This window comes from Zonotrichia albicollis, chromosome 18 (assembly GCF_047830755.1).
Source record: "Zonotrichia albicollis isolate bZonAlb1 chromosome 18, bZonAlb1.hap1, whole genome shotgun sequence".
Taxonomy (NCBI): Eukaryota; Metazoa; Chordata; class Aves; order Passeriformes; family Passerellidae; genus Zonotrichia; species Zonotrichia albicollis.
In genome coordinates this window covers 11,264,800-11,280,648 of record NC_133836.1, presented here as the reverse complement: position 1 = coordinate 11,280,648, position 15,849 = coordinate 11,264,800, and the positions used below count along the sequence as shown (strand labels likewise).

General features: G+C 42.9%; 1 protein-coding gene across 1 annotated transcript in view; it reads right to left on the bottom strand.

Moving 5' to 3' along the window:
• BCR (BCR activator of RhoGEF and GTPase) overlaps positions 1-15,849 on the bottom strand; it is a 100,008-nt gene that overhangs the window by 81,400 nt on the left and 2,759 nt on the right. The window lies entirely within an intron of this gene.

Genomic DNA, 15,849 nt, shown 5'->3' with positions numbered 1-15,849 from the left:
ATTGCTCTAGCAGAAGCATCTCTGCCAAGTCCATCAGCCCCCTCCCAGGGTTCACATGCTCCTGTTCACATGATTCCAGGGTTCCCCAAGGCTGCTGCTGGAATTGCAACCTTCCCACCCTCCTCTCTCCAGTCACACTGCAGGGCTGCCCCAAAGGTGACAGTGCATTGCAGCAGAAGCAGATGATGGCCAAGGGATGGAGGGAAATGAAAGATAAAAAGCAAAGTGCTGAGACAGGAACACAAAGACTCTGAAATAAAAGTTGGTTTTAAGCCAGCTCAGGGTATGGCTGAGCTAGACTAATGAGGGAGTGTGGGTTTGTGCAGCAGCAAATCATAGACAGAAAGAATCCTTACACAGGTATCAGAGAGCAATTAAGGTTTAATTAGGCTCAGGATAGACAAATCAACACCAAAGAGGAAACTAATTACATATGAAACTGAATCGTGCATGGCACACAGACACCAGGGATAACAGAATAGTAAAGGGTATTGAGACAGGAGAAAAACACCACAACCAAAAACTGTCAACAAGGAGAGAAATCAGCACCTGAGATGGCCACAGCCACTCTGGAGAAGATACATTTCTGCTCCCAGGCAGAAGTAATCTTCACTGCATGGGACTGCAAAATGAACATATTTCAGCAGAGAAGAAAAACCCAACTAAAATCACAGCAAAGCATCAGGAGATCCTAAGCTCAGTATCTGACAGCTCAGACCACACAGCTGGGCAGAGGGGACAATAACACTGAAGACAAAAGCAATTTCCCAATGCACAAACCAAGCTGCCCCTTTCACTGCATTAGGACAGGCAGAGACCCTCCCAACAGCAGCTACAGAAGGGTGTAATGCTGTCCAGCACAGGGTACACTGAGCTGCTGAAGGGCCATGCTGGGGAGCCAACACATCGGGAGGGCTCAGCTCAGCAGGGCTGTGTGGGCACTGCTCCTCTCAAAGCACACATTCCCTGAGGGCTGGCTATTCCTCTTTCCTTTGAACAGTGCCACCTTATTTCTTGATGCTACTGTAAACAGGCTTACCACAGGAACTGGTTTAGGGAGCTGCTGATTCACAGCATCAGCAACTTCAGATTTTAAAGCTCTCCCTAAGAGGCAGAACAAGCAGAGCACACAATAATGGAGGTTTGGAAAAAATAATAGGTACAAAGAGTACAAATAAGCAACCACACACTGAAAACCTGGGCAAAGCTGCTACAAGGAAGATACTGAACGTTTCTGGGCTTGGTAAGACACCACAGATCACAAGACAGCTGCATTCCTGGCTGAGAACACCAGCTTCTCTCACTGATCTTGCAAGGGAATGTTAATGAGACCTACCTGGAAGGCTTGAAAATTTAGGGGAGTGCTGTTCTGGCAGGAACTTACTGGTTAGTAAGTCATTCTGAAACACAAATTGCCTCTACTGTAAATGCACCTTTCTAAGCAATTAAAACACAAACAAAAAACCAAACAAAAACCCCAAACCAAACATCAACCCAAAAAAACCCCAACATCCAGATCTGCCTTTGGAGAACTGCAAATAAGAAAAGCTGGTTAGTCTAGCAGTCAATCCTGTAGCACAGGAAAAATGGAATTTTTTCAATTCCTGACTCCTTTATTGTTGCCAGCTAAAGGCTTGGTTGATTTCTTAAGCAAACTCAGAGGGAGAACAGACTGGACTTCCCTGAAATATTCTCCTGCCACAAAATGTCTGTATTGCCAAGTACCATTCAATTAACAAGTTATGGTCAAAAGAAGTGTCTTTTGCACTGTAGTAGGAGAACAAAAGGCAGACCCCTGGATTCCACCATGTCAAGAGCCACAGAAATGCTGGGAGAAAAAAAGAAAGACAGAAGAGCTTCCCAGTAAGGAGCCTGGTAATGAGACACAAACTACTTCATAGCTTCAGTTCATTTACATGCATTAGTAATTAAAAACCAGTTGTTTGGTTGGTTACATAGAAGATGATGTGGTCACCAGTATGGTTCTTTATCACCCAAATACTGCAGCAAAGGCCAACAAAAAGGCAGCAGAGCACAGTAAACAGGGCCCATCCACTGCAGTGCTCCACCAGAACAGTGAACAGAATGGTGAAACCACACTGGTCTCAGCACCACAGGCAAAAGGAGAGGGGCCAAAGGCAATTCAGCACTGATGATACCACCTCACATCATGGATGAGATGTGGCAGTAAGTTCTAGAACCAAAACTAAAGGCCAGGGTCAGGATCCCAGACTATCATCTGTAGATGATCCAAACTGAGGATGAGGACAAACAAACCCCTCAGCTTCCCTGGATGGACAGGGATGTACCCACATTTCTGAAACACCTGCAGATCCCAAGAACAAACCCATATCATTACAGCAGTGCAAGAGAATAGATGGAAAGAAACCCCCACTTTTAACAGTGTGGATCCTTCTTCTTTTGTGCAGAAAATTTCAGACTGAGTTTTCTATTTCCCATTCCCATGTCAGGTATAGGATCCCTATGTGCATTTTTTAAGCCAATCTCCAATTCTGCACATTGCAACATAAAATGACAAATTATCCTTTTAAAAGGAAATAATTGACCCTAATCACAAGTCTCACACAGACTTTCATGTCAAACTGTATTTCAATATACTTAGAACAAACCCCAGGACTCTCTAGGCACAGGACCTCTACCATCCTTAACACTCTTCCTTTCTCCAGGCCTGCTTCTCTGAAAAACATTCACCCACCCAATTTTTGCCTTATCAGGAACCTGCTGCATTCCAAAGGGCTGTGCTCAAGGTTGTCATGTTCTTTTCCAGGCATTTTGCTGACTGTTTCACTGCCAAACACGGCCCTTTCCAGGATGTACTTTTCTGCAAGAACTCAAAACTCGAGCCATTTCAACAGGGTTGCACAGCATTGCTGACAGAAAGTAGACTGCTGTTTACCTCAAAGACAAAAAGTGTGTCACTTTGTGTATTTTTAAAACCAAGAATTAATAATTGATGTTTGCCTTCACACAGTCCTTTGCTCCCCAAGCAAATGAAGCTGAAGGGATCCATCCAGTGGCACAGCTGTCCCAGGGGTGAGCCACTGGACACCTGCAGGCTGTGCAAGGAGAAGAACAGGTAAAAGAACATGAGTTTGCCCTTGGAACAGGGTGCTGAGCCCTGGCAGAGCAGGGAGACTTTCTCAGCACTGCCTGAGAGACTGAGCTGTAGACAGCACAGTGTGAAAAGCAGCCATGGTTTGCTACCCCCAGTTTTCCCCTACAAACAGCAACTCCTCCCCACTGCCTACGGCCCTGGCTGACATCTCCCAGGCACACTTGGAATGCACAGCAGACAGGACACACTCTGACAGGTTTCATTGGGAGCCATCTTCAAGGACATACTAAAACAATGCAGTCAAATCCACTTAAACACCCAACAGAGTATCAGAATAAACCTGTTAAAAGGATTATTCTGCATAAGAGTTGATTTCTACAACAGTTGCATTTGTTGTAAAAGCCCTTTAAATGAATACGAGCTGAGGAAATCACCTTGGGGCTGAGGCAGAGCAGCAGCCAAGAACAAGAAATCAGCTATTTTAAAAGGTTCTAGAGAAGAGAAGCAGACCCAGCTCTGCTGAGTTGCTCTAAGTGCCTCAGATAGTAATCCTATTTCGGGAATATGGGGACTGCTCTGGGCTCAGTGAGTCAGCAGGGTGGGGCAGGTTTTTCCCATGTTTGTGGACTGAACAGGAACAGAAAATGCAAAAGAAGCTGGAAGCCAGAAATGTAGCACCTGGCTGGTGCACAGGCAGGAATTCAGCAGAGTTAAGGCAGAAGAGTTCACAAATCTCTGCAGAGCCAGCAGTCACAGGTAAAAATAGAAGTCTTATCTGGGAGTCACGTAAGAATTCAAAATTGAACTGAACAGAGAAACTGTAAAGATGTTTCAATGCTGGAAGCTACATGTATTTTCTCCTGGTGGGGACCCCTGTCCTCTCCTTGTTCAAGACTGAGCTTTTCAAGCAAATCACACAGAGAAATCTTAGTTCCACTATTAGGCCAGGACATGACATTTTATATTTCAAAGCAAACAAATGTAAAAAGGCCTACAAATGACCTCTAAAACTCCACTTTCCCAAAAACACTCACAAAGGGAAAATATTCACATAGTTGTAAGATGTAATTCTGTACAGATGTCTCATCACAGTAATTACATCCTAAAAAATGACATTAAATCTTAGCCCATGAACACACACACACACACAGAGAAAAACAAGTTACTGAAGGAGATCCACTCACCTTCTAAAAGCTGTGCTGACCTGGCACCCCTCCTGTGCTCCTTTCAGATGATGCATGACCTAAACATCCTTTTGACAGAAGCTGGTCACCTTTTTAAGTCTTAGTAAAAAGGAGTAATTGTATCTTTTCTTCCATTTTCTCCTGGTCATAACCAGTCAAAGTATTTGCTGATGTAATAAATGAAACCACAAAGTACTTATGTAGGCAACTGAAAGGGAGTCACTCACACAGAAAATGGATGTCATCAGGCATATGCAGTGACAGAGCTACAATTTCAGGCACCATGTCACCAGGATGTCATCAGGTCTGTCTTACTGCAAATACTCCCATTTTCAGCCCTAGCATTCCACTTGGATTTATTCTACAAAGCAATTTTAAGTATCTGCAAGCTCTCAAGCAGCTTTTACTCATTCACACTCTGGCAGCAGCAGAAACAAGGCATGTTCCTGGGGAAGAGGTACTCTGCTCAAAGGACACCCCAAACCTCTCGGTGAGACCCCAAAGCAGCTGCAGAGTCATAAGTGAAATTGCTGAAATTAAACAAGACTTCTCAGCATTAATGTCCCATTGTTATTTGAATTAACAGCCACAGGGGACTGGGGCTTGAAAGTGGAAATTGTCTTTTATGGCTTCACACTCTGCCCCAGCACCACCCCACCAGTTACTGTTCCTCCAGCAACACTTGTAGGAGCACAGATTATGATCCATGCTTAGAGGGGGGTTTGTGCTTTGCTTGGGTGAGTTTTGTGATTTTTGTTTGATTGATTTTGGCTCAGAAGAAACCAAACAAAAGCCCCAAAAATGCCTCAGATAAATTCCCTGATCCAGCTCCCAGCGTGCAGCCAGAAATGAGCAGTTGTTGGCACGGCTGACAGGGCAGCAGGTCACAGCATGAGGCTTTAGCACCAGAGACAATTTAAATCAAGATTTAGCCTCAAGGGGCATAATAAGAAAATACTGGAAGACATACACAGATACATGTTGTAAAACAAGGCAGCTCGTGCTTCAAATTTTAAGCAAATAAACCAAAAGAAGGAAGAAGTAGAAAACCCAGAGAATTAACACATGAGGAGCAACCAGAGCCAGAGGCAAAACCCCCAGATTCTGAGCTTATTTACTTGGAGAGGAAACACAGAATTAAGTAGAAAAAAAAAAGAAATAGTGGAAGCAAGCATATGAATTGTAGAAATCAGTAAAAGGACAAGCCCTCCAGCAACAGAACTCAGGTTTTTTGGTTTTTTCCACTGTGTTTTGGGTTTTTTTGGTCTTTTTTTTTCTTTGACAGTATTTTCCTTTAAAAGTTAAACATGGATACAAAACAATTTCTAAACACATACCTATCGAGGAAGTTAATCAATTTACTAACTAAAGCATGATCCAGGAGAAATGCACCAAATTTGATTCCAGTACACTAGAGCTCACCAAATTCAGCTAAAACCCTGAGTTTCAACAACTCAAAAGACTGAGCTACATATTTCCTCATTAAAACACATGGAAATTTATTTATGCAAATCACTATATTAAGATAAAAGCTTGCTATAAACCTAAGGCTGTTTTTCTTCTTAAGTTCCCTTTTCATTCTTTACATGTGTTTGGAAAAACACTTGCAAATGACTCGTTTCCTTACAAGCTAAAAAACACAACCACAAAGCAACCAATTATTAAGCACTATTAAACAAGCCTGTTTCAATGTGCATCAGCCCTACACGGCAAGTGTCTATTAATGGGAAAACCAGTTTTAGCATCAGAATGCTTCCTTAACCAGATGTTGGTCTAATTACAAGAAAAAGCTCCTTATAAAGTTTAGGTAAAACTCTGTAAATTTGCTTGTATCTTTGCATCAGCGCATATTTGCATATACATTGAAAACAGTCTGAAACACCTATACAGAGAATAAAATATTCAAGTTAAAAATTCTTCCTCTTCAGATTCTCCTTGTGCACATAAATATTCAGAACACATTTATGTAACAGATAATCAGGTCTCCTTCTTTGCTTTAAGTGGAGATGCTGAGACTTCTAACATGCTCAGGAATGGAGGACACTAAGTGGAGGAAGATGTGTAACCCTTTATCTGCAGCAGAAATGTTATTATGTTTACCTATCAGCACAGAACAACGCAGAGCTTAGGTCACATTAGTCCCTGTTTCAGTCTGAGCAGAGACCACAACAAATTATGTCTAGGTCAGTGCTCAAGGCTGAGTGAATTTTCTCACTCTGCCAGGCCATTTTCCCCTTTAGGATGGCAGATGCAGGATGGCTAAAAGAATTACTAAATAAAATAAAAATGCTTTCCAAATTACATTAGTGTTTCCATAGCACCTAACCAGGAGGCATGGCAGATACATGTGGCCAGCTTACACAGTTCTCCAAGAGGTACAAAAATTCCAAAATAAAATTACAGTTTTGGACTGCCTGCCCAGCACAGCTCAGCCACATCAGTATTGCTACTGAAACAGCACAACCTGCATGCATGTCAGTTCTAAAACATTCATAATCTAAGCCTGTGAAGACCCTATCAGTGCTTTTGAAGTCAGAGCTCAAGTTCAAACTTCAAAATCAAAGTATCTTGGAAATTCTGGTTCAGGTAGTTACATAGAAACAAACAGCTACTGCTGTTTGTGGAGCTTCACTCACAGCAAAACAGTCACCAGAATTCTCCTGGCACCAGCAAGACCTCAATCAAGGCTTTCCCAAGAAACTGCTGGAGGTCACAAGAGTAGCCACTGATGTTTTCAACTATTAAATAAACCAAAAACAATAATCCAAGCAAAAAAAACCCAAACAAAATTTGTTAAGCTCTCTTGCTGCTTCCTTGTTACTTATTCCAAATGCATACCTTATTTCCTAATATTTTTTCATACTGAGAACACTGATCCTTTTAGCAATACAGAAACTGGTAATAGCAAGTTGGCTTCAGCTCTGTGACTGCACATTTCACTCAGTGCATACAGAAGATGCAAAATCAATTTGGGTTAGGAAGGGTCAAAGTGATGTTTAAATCCTATGTAAATATTTCTATATAAAGCAGTGTGGTTTCTCAGCAATGCAAAAGAAAAGGTTTATGGGTTTGTGGAACTGCTCAGCTGTGCTCAGGAGGACCTGCAAGAAATTCAGCAAGTCAAACAGAGCAAGTGCCCCTCCAAAGCCTGAACGGGTGCAGTGACAGGTCTGCACTCTCTGCATTGTGAGTGAAAACATCACTCAAGAATACAGGGAAGTGAAAAATAATTGTCTGCACTGTGGCCTCATATAAATTCATAAGATATGAGAGAGCTTCTGCTTTCACAAGAAGCAGAACCCAGCCCTCATCTGAATGGCAAGAGCATCAGACCATGCAAACCATCTCAAAATTGCAATCAGTCTCTCATCCCTGTCAGGCAGTACAGATCAATTCAAGAAGGCAGTCAGGCCTGTAGCTCAATACACCCCCTGAAACACCAAAGGAAAACCAGGGAATTGCCTTGGTCCCTATCCTCTGAAAAGAGGATGGGGACCATCAGCCAGGTCTGCCAATGCCCTTCTGCCAGCAAAAAACTGAACTGTTGAATAAGTGTGAGACAGCAAATTTCTGGGTTCCCTGTTGAGCTGAGCACACACTGGCTCTTCTGGATATACTCAAGGACTAAACACAATCCTGCTTGTCACACACCAGCCCCTCACCTGATCACACACATGCTTATCATGAGTTCTGTTAGAGCAGCATCTGCCTCTGGGCCCATTACAGTCACAGGTTCCAAGGGAAAGAGGGCAAGAGCAGACAATGGGGAACACAAATGAGTTATTCAGGATTCTTCATTCCCCTGAGTAAGTTCCTCGGGAAAGATGCCAATGAGAAAAGGCTGAACAAAAGATTCACCCAAACAATTATTCAGGTGACTTTTAAGCCCAATGAATTGCTCACATTAAGTGCACCAGCTTTCTGTCAGAGTCAGAAGCAGCTCTTGAGGACCCCTGAGGATCTTGCTTTTGTGAGCTGAGAGGTGCTTGTTCCAGCTTAGGGAGACAATACTCTGGATCTGACTAAAACATTCTCCTCCTGATCCCCATTTACCCCAGACCAGGAGCCAGAGATGATCAATACTAGGACTAGAGAAGTGGTTTATGTCCCCAGGCTAAAGAGACTATTTTCATCTGACAACTTGTCAGATTCTTCTTCCTCCTTGCAATTCAGATTTCACTCATCAGCTTTCTAAGAAAACCAAGAAAAGAAAAAGAAGGAATGGAGTGTGAGATGTGCTCTCCTCACTGCAGCCACTGATGTGGGGTAGGATGCCCATCACCTGTACAAGACACCTTCAACCCAGCTAAGCACTGGCTTTGGTATCCACCACACTTAGGCTTAGGTGGGAGAACTGCAAGACAATTTTGCAACTGGGCATTCTCTGCTGACTAATCTAGAAATCCAAAGAAGTTATTGATACAGCTGGCAAAGACAGATTTATTCATCCAAATACCATGATTTCTCAAAGACTTGAGGCATTATTGTGTTTTCTCAGAACAATGTCAGTGGTTTCATCCCTGTCAGACTGACAAGGTCCAATGACCACCTCAGGAGAGTGTAAAGCAAAATTGTCCTACCCAGGGAAGGGACTCCCATACTTGTTCTACCTAAAAGGATTCAAACAAAGGGGACAGTTTATAGAAGTGACAGGCAAAGACAGGGGAATCCAAGGCATCCAAGTCTTCCAACAGTGATCTACTGTTCTGAGCACAGTATTTTCTGAAACTTCATGTCATAATGTCACTTCAGGCCACTATACAAAAATTTCCGGAGCAGCTCTGGGTTAGCAGGAAGCAGAACTGAAACTGAGGCAGTGAATTATGAGCTGAGGCAGCTGGAGCAGCAGGCACAGAAACAAGTGCTGTGTGCCCTGGCTCACTGCAAGCACCACAATGTGACTCCTCTGGGACACCCTGAGCCCAGGCAGGGGCTGCTTGCTGGGCAGTCCTGCCCTGCCACGGAACTGCACTGCAGCAAATCAGTGCTGGGCTTGTGTGTGACACCTCCCTGCTGGCAACACACCCATTCCATTCCCTTTTTGGCAGCTCAAACACATTTGGAGCCTGATGCTCCAGGGAACAAGGTATTTTCCTTCAGAACAGATTACCCTAGGAAGCTGCTGGCCCATTTCAAAGGAACACACAGATGTGGCTGTAGGCAACTGAGGGATTTGTTGCTTTTTGGTGGCTTTTTGTGTGTTGGGTTTCTTTAAACTGATCTAACAGCCTGCTCCAGCCTCACCCATCTTGTGGGTTCAAAATGGGCACTCCTTCCTTAGCTCTGCAGCCAAGGGAGCACGTAATTGCTGATAACAGAAGAGCTGATAAATACCCCAGCAGAGAAGGAGCTGCATTGCAGTGTGGAGTCTGGAATATTCTGGAGTTCTTAAGAAGTAAACACACACAGTGAGCCAAGGCTGCACTTCTCCACACCTCAAGGAGAGGAGTCCAAGCACACAAGTTACTCACTCTAACTCCTCCTACCAGGGCTGCCTGCTTAGATTTCAGATAAACTGTGTGATCCACAGCAGCCTGCCATGGCTGCGACTGTGCTGCTGTCACAGACCAATCTGCAAGGAATTTGTGGATTTTGGATACTTCAGAAGACTTGTGCAGAAGCTCCTGAACAGAATGGGGTGGTTTTGAGGGTTTAAAAAAAACCCAGATTATTTTCCAGAAGAGTAGATCCAGCACAACCTTCTTTCTTTTAAAAATAATGTTTCTTCACCACAAGATTAAATAAATAATAATTTTTTAAAAATAACGCCCAGCCCAGTAGTAACAGAGATTGCTGAAATGACTGAAAATAACAAAATAACAAAAGGTAACAACTATGCAAAAGGCCTGTAATACCAACAGGCACAATTCAGTAGTACAAACCAACACACTGAACGTCAGCAATTCACACTTCCTACAGGGCTGTCCTCACACAAATACTCCTCCAGCATCTGTGTAGCCATGAGCAACTAACCTGACTCCAGCTGCCACATTGGGCAGAGCCTCCAATTACATTTGCAATAATCTGATTACTTCATGAGCCATAACCTGGTTAAGAAAGGTCTGAGAGATACCATTTTGGCACCTAGGAAGAAGGCAGGGAGAGGGAGACATGCTTTGTTGTTTTAGTAACAGACAAATCTGCAAATTGAGCCAGATTTTGTGACAGAAATACAGCACATTGTCCTACACAGGATACTTTTACTGTTTAAAACACATACAGTACAACTTGAAAAAAAAAAATTAGAGAAGTTATGGATCTGTAAAAATGTCTCAGTAGAAAGGCAGACCAACACCCAAGGATTTACTTACAGCTTATGGTTACTTTCATATCACTTGTAATTTAAAGATATGATCAGGAAAGCAATCACTTTGTCATCAGTGAGCTGGCCAAAACCTGCTTTGTAACCCAAGACACACAAATTGGTGTTTTGGAAGTCCTTCATTCATGTGCTCTCACCCAAACTAACCCATGCCAGCATTTCTCCAGTCACCTGCAGCCTGCCCCTCCATCCATCTGCCATTCAACCTGCACTGGAACACCATTGCTTTTCCTACATGTGCCAGCAAAAGATTACTTATATTTCACCAGGGGAAGAACAAGATCAGACCCTTATTATTCTTTCCATGCTTATCTCACTGAGCAGAACAAATCAAAGAGGAGACAGTAAAATAAAGCCCAAACTGCTGGTCTTGGTTTCTCTGGGGAAAAGCAAGCTCCAGATAAGCTGTGCCTCCAATCAACACTGATTTCCACGAGCAGCAATATGCTTCCCCGTGGTAATTGAAATGGAGCAATTCTCAAACAGCTTGCCAAGTCTCACCTCATTAACCTTTATGGACTGACCTCCAAAATTCCTTGAAGCTGAAATGCAGGTCCCCCTTGCCTCTGCATGATGGCTGCTTACCCCTAAGAGGTTGGGGAGCAGGGGAGGGCATTAGAGAGCAAACTGCTAAACATGCTAGAACTGGAAGAAGAATTGTTTCCAGCTATTACTGGGGCCCAAACCTTCACAGGCTTAGGCCTCCTTTGTTGGCCCTTCTTTCAGGTAGCCTTCAAAGCCAAATCTGGATTACAAATCACACTCCCCACCCTCAACACTTCTTTTAAGAGTCAGTATATAGCTCTAGTATGCTGCCCAGCAGTCAAAAATAAGCATTTCCTAACCCACACTTGAAGATTTAGCAACTTTTCTAATTAAATCTTATTTCTCTTTCATCCCAAATCTGTTACTCAGGATGCCTCCTTGCCATTCCAGTGAACTCATTTTATTACTTTTGCTCAGGTCTCAGTGAAACTTTCTGGTGGCAGTGAAAAGCAAGCTGTCAATGAAGGAGTGACTGAACACAGTACTTAGCATTTTATCCAAATATCCAAACCAGAGATCTTACACAAATGGAAACACTTGGGAAAAATGGTAGAGCAATTAGTTCCACAAATTAGCAAGCTCTTAGCTTTCTATTTCTCAGCATTAGCACGAGATAGCATAACTATAAGAATTAAGAACATAAAGTTCCAGTTTTGCACCCTGGAAGTCTGTCCAGATGAGGGGACACCAGCAGTCTCCAGGGCTCCCACCAGAAAACTCCTTTGTGGATTGGTTTACACTCCCACTTCAAAGGCAGGTGCTTTGTGACTGCAAAAATACCTGATCTAGGGTGAACATAAGAAAAGTAAAAATAAAATCTGTCTATATGCTATTACTTCTGGTAGGCCTGAGGTAAACATCAGCAACTCTCTGTGGAAGAAGGAACAAAACAAACACTTCAGAGTCCACTACAGTCACTGGGGACATAAAGCAGCTCTGTGGATTCCATTAAACTCTGCTGTAGGGAAAGAGAAATCTGGAAGAGAAAGAGAGGGAGCTCTTCGCTCCCCCAGACTAAGAGGGGAGTGGTAGTGCAAGCATCCTGATAATCTCTGAAATCTCAAAAGCCACTAAAATGCTGAAAAGCAAGGCAGGGTGGGGGGTTGCATTTAAACAGCATCTTGGCATCAAGGAAATCACTGATCATCACAGGGAAGAATTAAAACATGTTTAAGAAGTAACAGCAAAATGAACTAAACAAGTGTCAGGAAAATTTAAATTGCATTATTGATCCAACGGAAGTCACAGATGGAAAGAAGGACCTATGGCCAGCAGGCCTTAAAATTAATAAGCAATCTGCACATTATAGAAGTTCCTACATTTCAGCTCCTCAGAAGGAAGAATCTCTACAGAGTGGGCTGAAGTTCTGCCTCAGCTGCTCAAAGGGAAGTTGTGCTTCTGAACAACAGCAACAGCACTGACATGTTGCCTCAGGAGTCTGCAAAATCCCAAAAAGAACTTTTCAAACTACATCTCAAAACTAAAATTCACAGAATACAATACTGGGTGGCAGAAGTGCAGAGTTAAGAAACTTGTCTAAGATCTCAGAAGATGCAAATAACTTAGGAAGCAAATCCATCAGAAACTGGTACAGAATAAGGTCCTGCCATGATGAGACACTATGTGATTTCTTGTGGTTTTACAAGTAAGTAGTGTCAAGTTTGCCTTAAAAGCAGGAAATTCAGATGCTTGCTTATCTGGTCAGGCATTCAAGGCACACAAAAACTGAAGAACCTTCAGCCCTAGGTAAGCAGGAGTTTTAAAATGGCCTTCTGTTGACATAACAGGATTTGCAGTTCAGTTCACATGCATAAATTCCACTGCTCTTTCCCTTCCCTACAATAAACTCACTAAAAACAGGGAACGTTCCATGCTCTCCAGCAAGGGACATTCAGAACTCCCACATTTAGTAGAGGCTAAAATAAGTAAAAGCTCACTCCAATGGAATTAAATGACACATATGCCCAAACTGACCTCATACTGAGCCCTGTGCTGGTTGGTGGCTGTCTGGAGACAGAGCCTGGCACGGCTCTCTCACAGCACCACCAGGCCCTCTCACGTGAACAGAGTTAGTGCTGGGGCACCTTGAGGGAGGCAGCTGTGCAGGTAAATATTATTTCTGTGGACTCCAGAAAGTTTCCATGTTATTATGCAGACAGATAAAATCATTTCACACAGAGTGACAACAGTGATTTGATGCAGCAAGCTCCAAAGCCAAGCAAGAGCTCCAGTGTGCTCTTCATTAACAAAGTGCTGTTAGTTAGAAACTGTCCCAGCTGAGGCCACTGCAGGATCCCATTGCTCCATAACAGAACTGTGCAACTTTCCCCCCTTGACCATAAGCAGAAATGCACAATGGGTGCCTTTTCTCACGTCTACGTCTGCAACTAATGTTTAACAGAAGGCAGAATTTAAAAAATCTTGTTCTTTCTTCACAGTCACAGTAAAGATATTCAAGCTTAATGCAAAGTTAAGATATGATCTTTTTTTCTATTCCCACTACAGGAAATTAGTGATACATAATTAATCCTAATATCAATATCTTTGCCCAGGCTTCATTAAGTACATTTAATAGAAAGTACAGCTATTACCAAATCTCAACCCTGAAGCTCTCATGCTGCTTCTTGGAAAAAACTGAAAGCCTACTATACCTTGCTCTGCTTTAATGTTTTTGATAATCCACCTCCAAAAACCCAGATTCAAATTTTGGCACAGACCCCATCCACTTGAGAGTTACATCCTTTTTTTGTAACACCAAATCAGGAAAACATCACTTAACTGTGAAGTCATGAAATAATTTGGCCAGAACAGCCTGTGTCGGCTGGCCAAGCTCAAGGTGCACTGGGACACATCCAGATGGAAATTTCACACTGCACCTGTCCCCAGCACACTCAGCTTTACTAAGGGAAGAGTGATCAAAGGCAAAGCCAGAAAACACAAAACAATCTGAATACACAGAGAAGTCAAGTACTGTTGAATAAACCCCACTTGATGCTAATTAACATGAAGGCTGGCCAGAACCTACTGCGATTGAAACTTGCACTCTGTTCAAGCAAAACTTTAGGGAAGCCTGGCAGAAGCAGTGAGGGAACCACAGGTGCTGGAAAATGTGTCTGGATGTGAGAATGGCTTTGGTACCACGTGGGCATGGAGAACAGCCCGGATCAGAGCAGGGAATGGGAGCCAGCCAGATCATCACACACTGCTCTCTCAGGCCTTTTGTTTGTTTTATGAAAAGGAGGTGCTGCCAACTGGTTCCAGATCAAAATTCATCCCAATTGGGAAGGAAAGAAAACTCCTATAAAATGATGCTCAGTAGAAATTAATCAGAAACACAGCCCTCCTGAAGGCATAAGCCTTTTTGGTTAAGTAAAAAGTTGCCACCAGCTAATGTGCAAGACAGTGCTGATTAGCCATCTGGTGAAAGTTCCTGCTAAGCCTGCCATGTCACCCCCTGTGCTGAGGAAAGCAGAAGGTGGATCAGTTACATTCTGTCCTTGCCTGCAATGTGTGGTCATCCTTAGGAACAAGACACAAAGCTTTCCAGTGCATCCAGGAATTGTGAGTGTTCTGACTTTTCAGCTGCCTTTTTCTTTTTATCACTGCATCCCAGCTAAATTATTTAAAATAAAAGTTACCTACTGCCTTTTTGAAAGCTGAATTTATCCTCAAGCTTTATCAACCTTTGTTATTTTTTACCCCTTTGTTTCCTTCTGCAAAAACTGAAATTGCCAGGAGGCTTCCCAGTCATCTAAAGAGCATCAGTAAACAAGAGCAGAGACAGATGGCTGAGCTCAGTTCAAATGAGCACAAGACTCAGCCTCTCCCCTAAAAGCCAGCAAGAATGCAGCAGTCCCAGAGAGAAAACAGGGATGTCCATCCAGTCTGATAAGGGAGAAGTCACCGTGAGGAGGTGCAGAGCTTCCACGTGCACTGAACATCCACTACAACTGCCCAGCCTTCCAATAACAACAGGGCAAGAGGATGGCAGCAAAGCACAGAAGAGTTCTCTCTCCGTTGTGGCTCCCAAAAGTATTGCTGACAAAAACAATCAGCAGGGAAAGTAAAGCCAGGCATCTCCTTCGAGCAGTTACTCTTCTGAGAAGTAACAGAGAAAATTCTCACAACCTGAGAAAAGGACATCTCTGACAGACCTCTGAAATCACCCAATACTGCAGGAATTTGGTCCCATTGACAAATAACATGTTAATCCCTTATTAAACTGAGAGATTCAAAGAGACAAAGAAAAACCCATGAGAGAACTCACAGATTTATAATTAAAGAAATCTACCAAAACAAACATTCCTATTTTCTTCATTCCTGGATTTGACTTTCATTTACTGCATAGGAGACAACAGGTGTTAGCACAAGATACTACTTCCATTACATGCCTTGCCTTGCTAAATAGGTTCAGACATCCACAGACATTCAAAAACTGCATCTGAATTAATACAATTCTTGTATGCCTCTTCCACCTATAAATTCACTGATTCCACAGATACACCTGCATGCCTGAATGAGTTACACAAAAACGGATTCAAACATTGCCCATCCTTCCCCAAATGAAAAGTTTTATTCTGCTGAAATGTAGTTAACATTTTTCCCTCAGGGCTTCCTGATATTCCAAGTTCTTTCTTCACTCAGCGATAGCAGAAAGCTCCAAGAACAGAGCTGCACAATCATCACCTCCAATCAGCTCTAATTGAAGGCTGACACGAGGC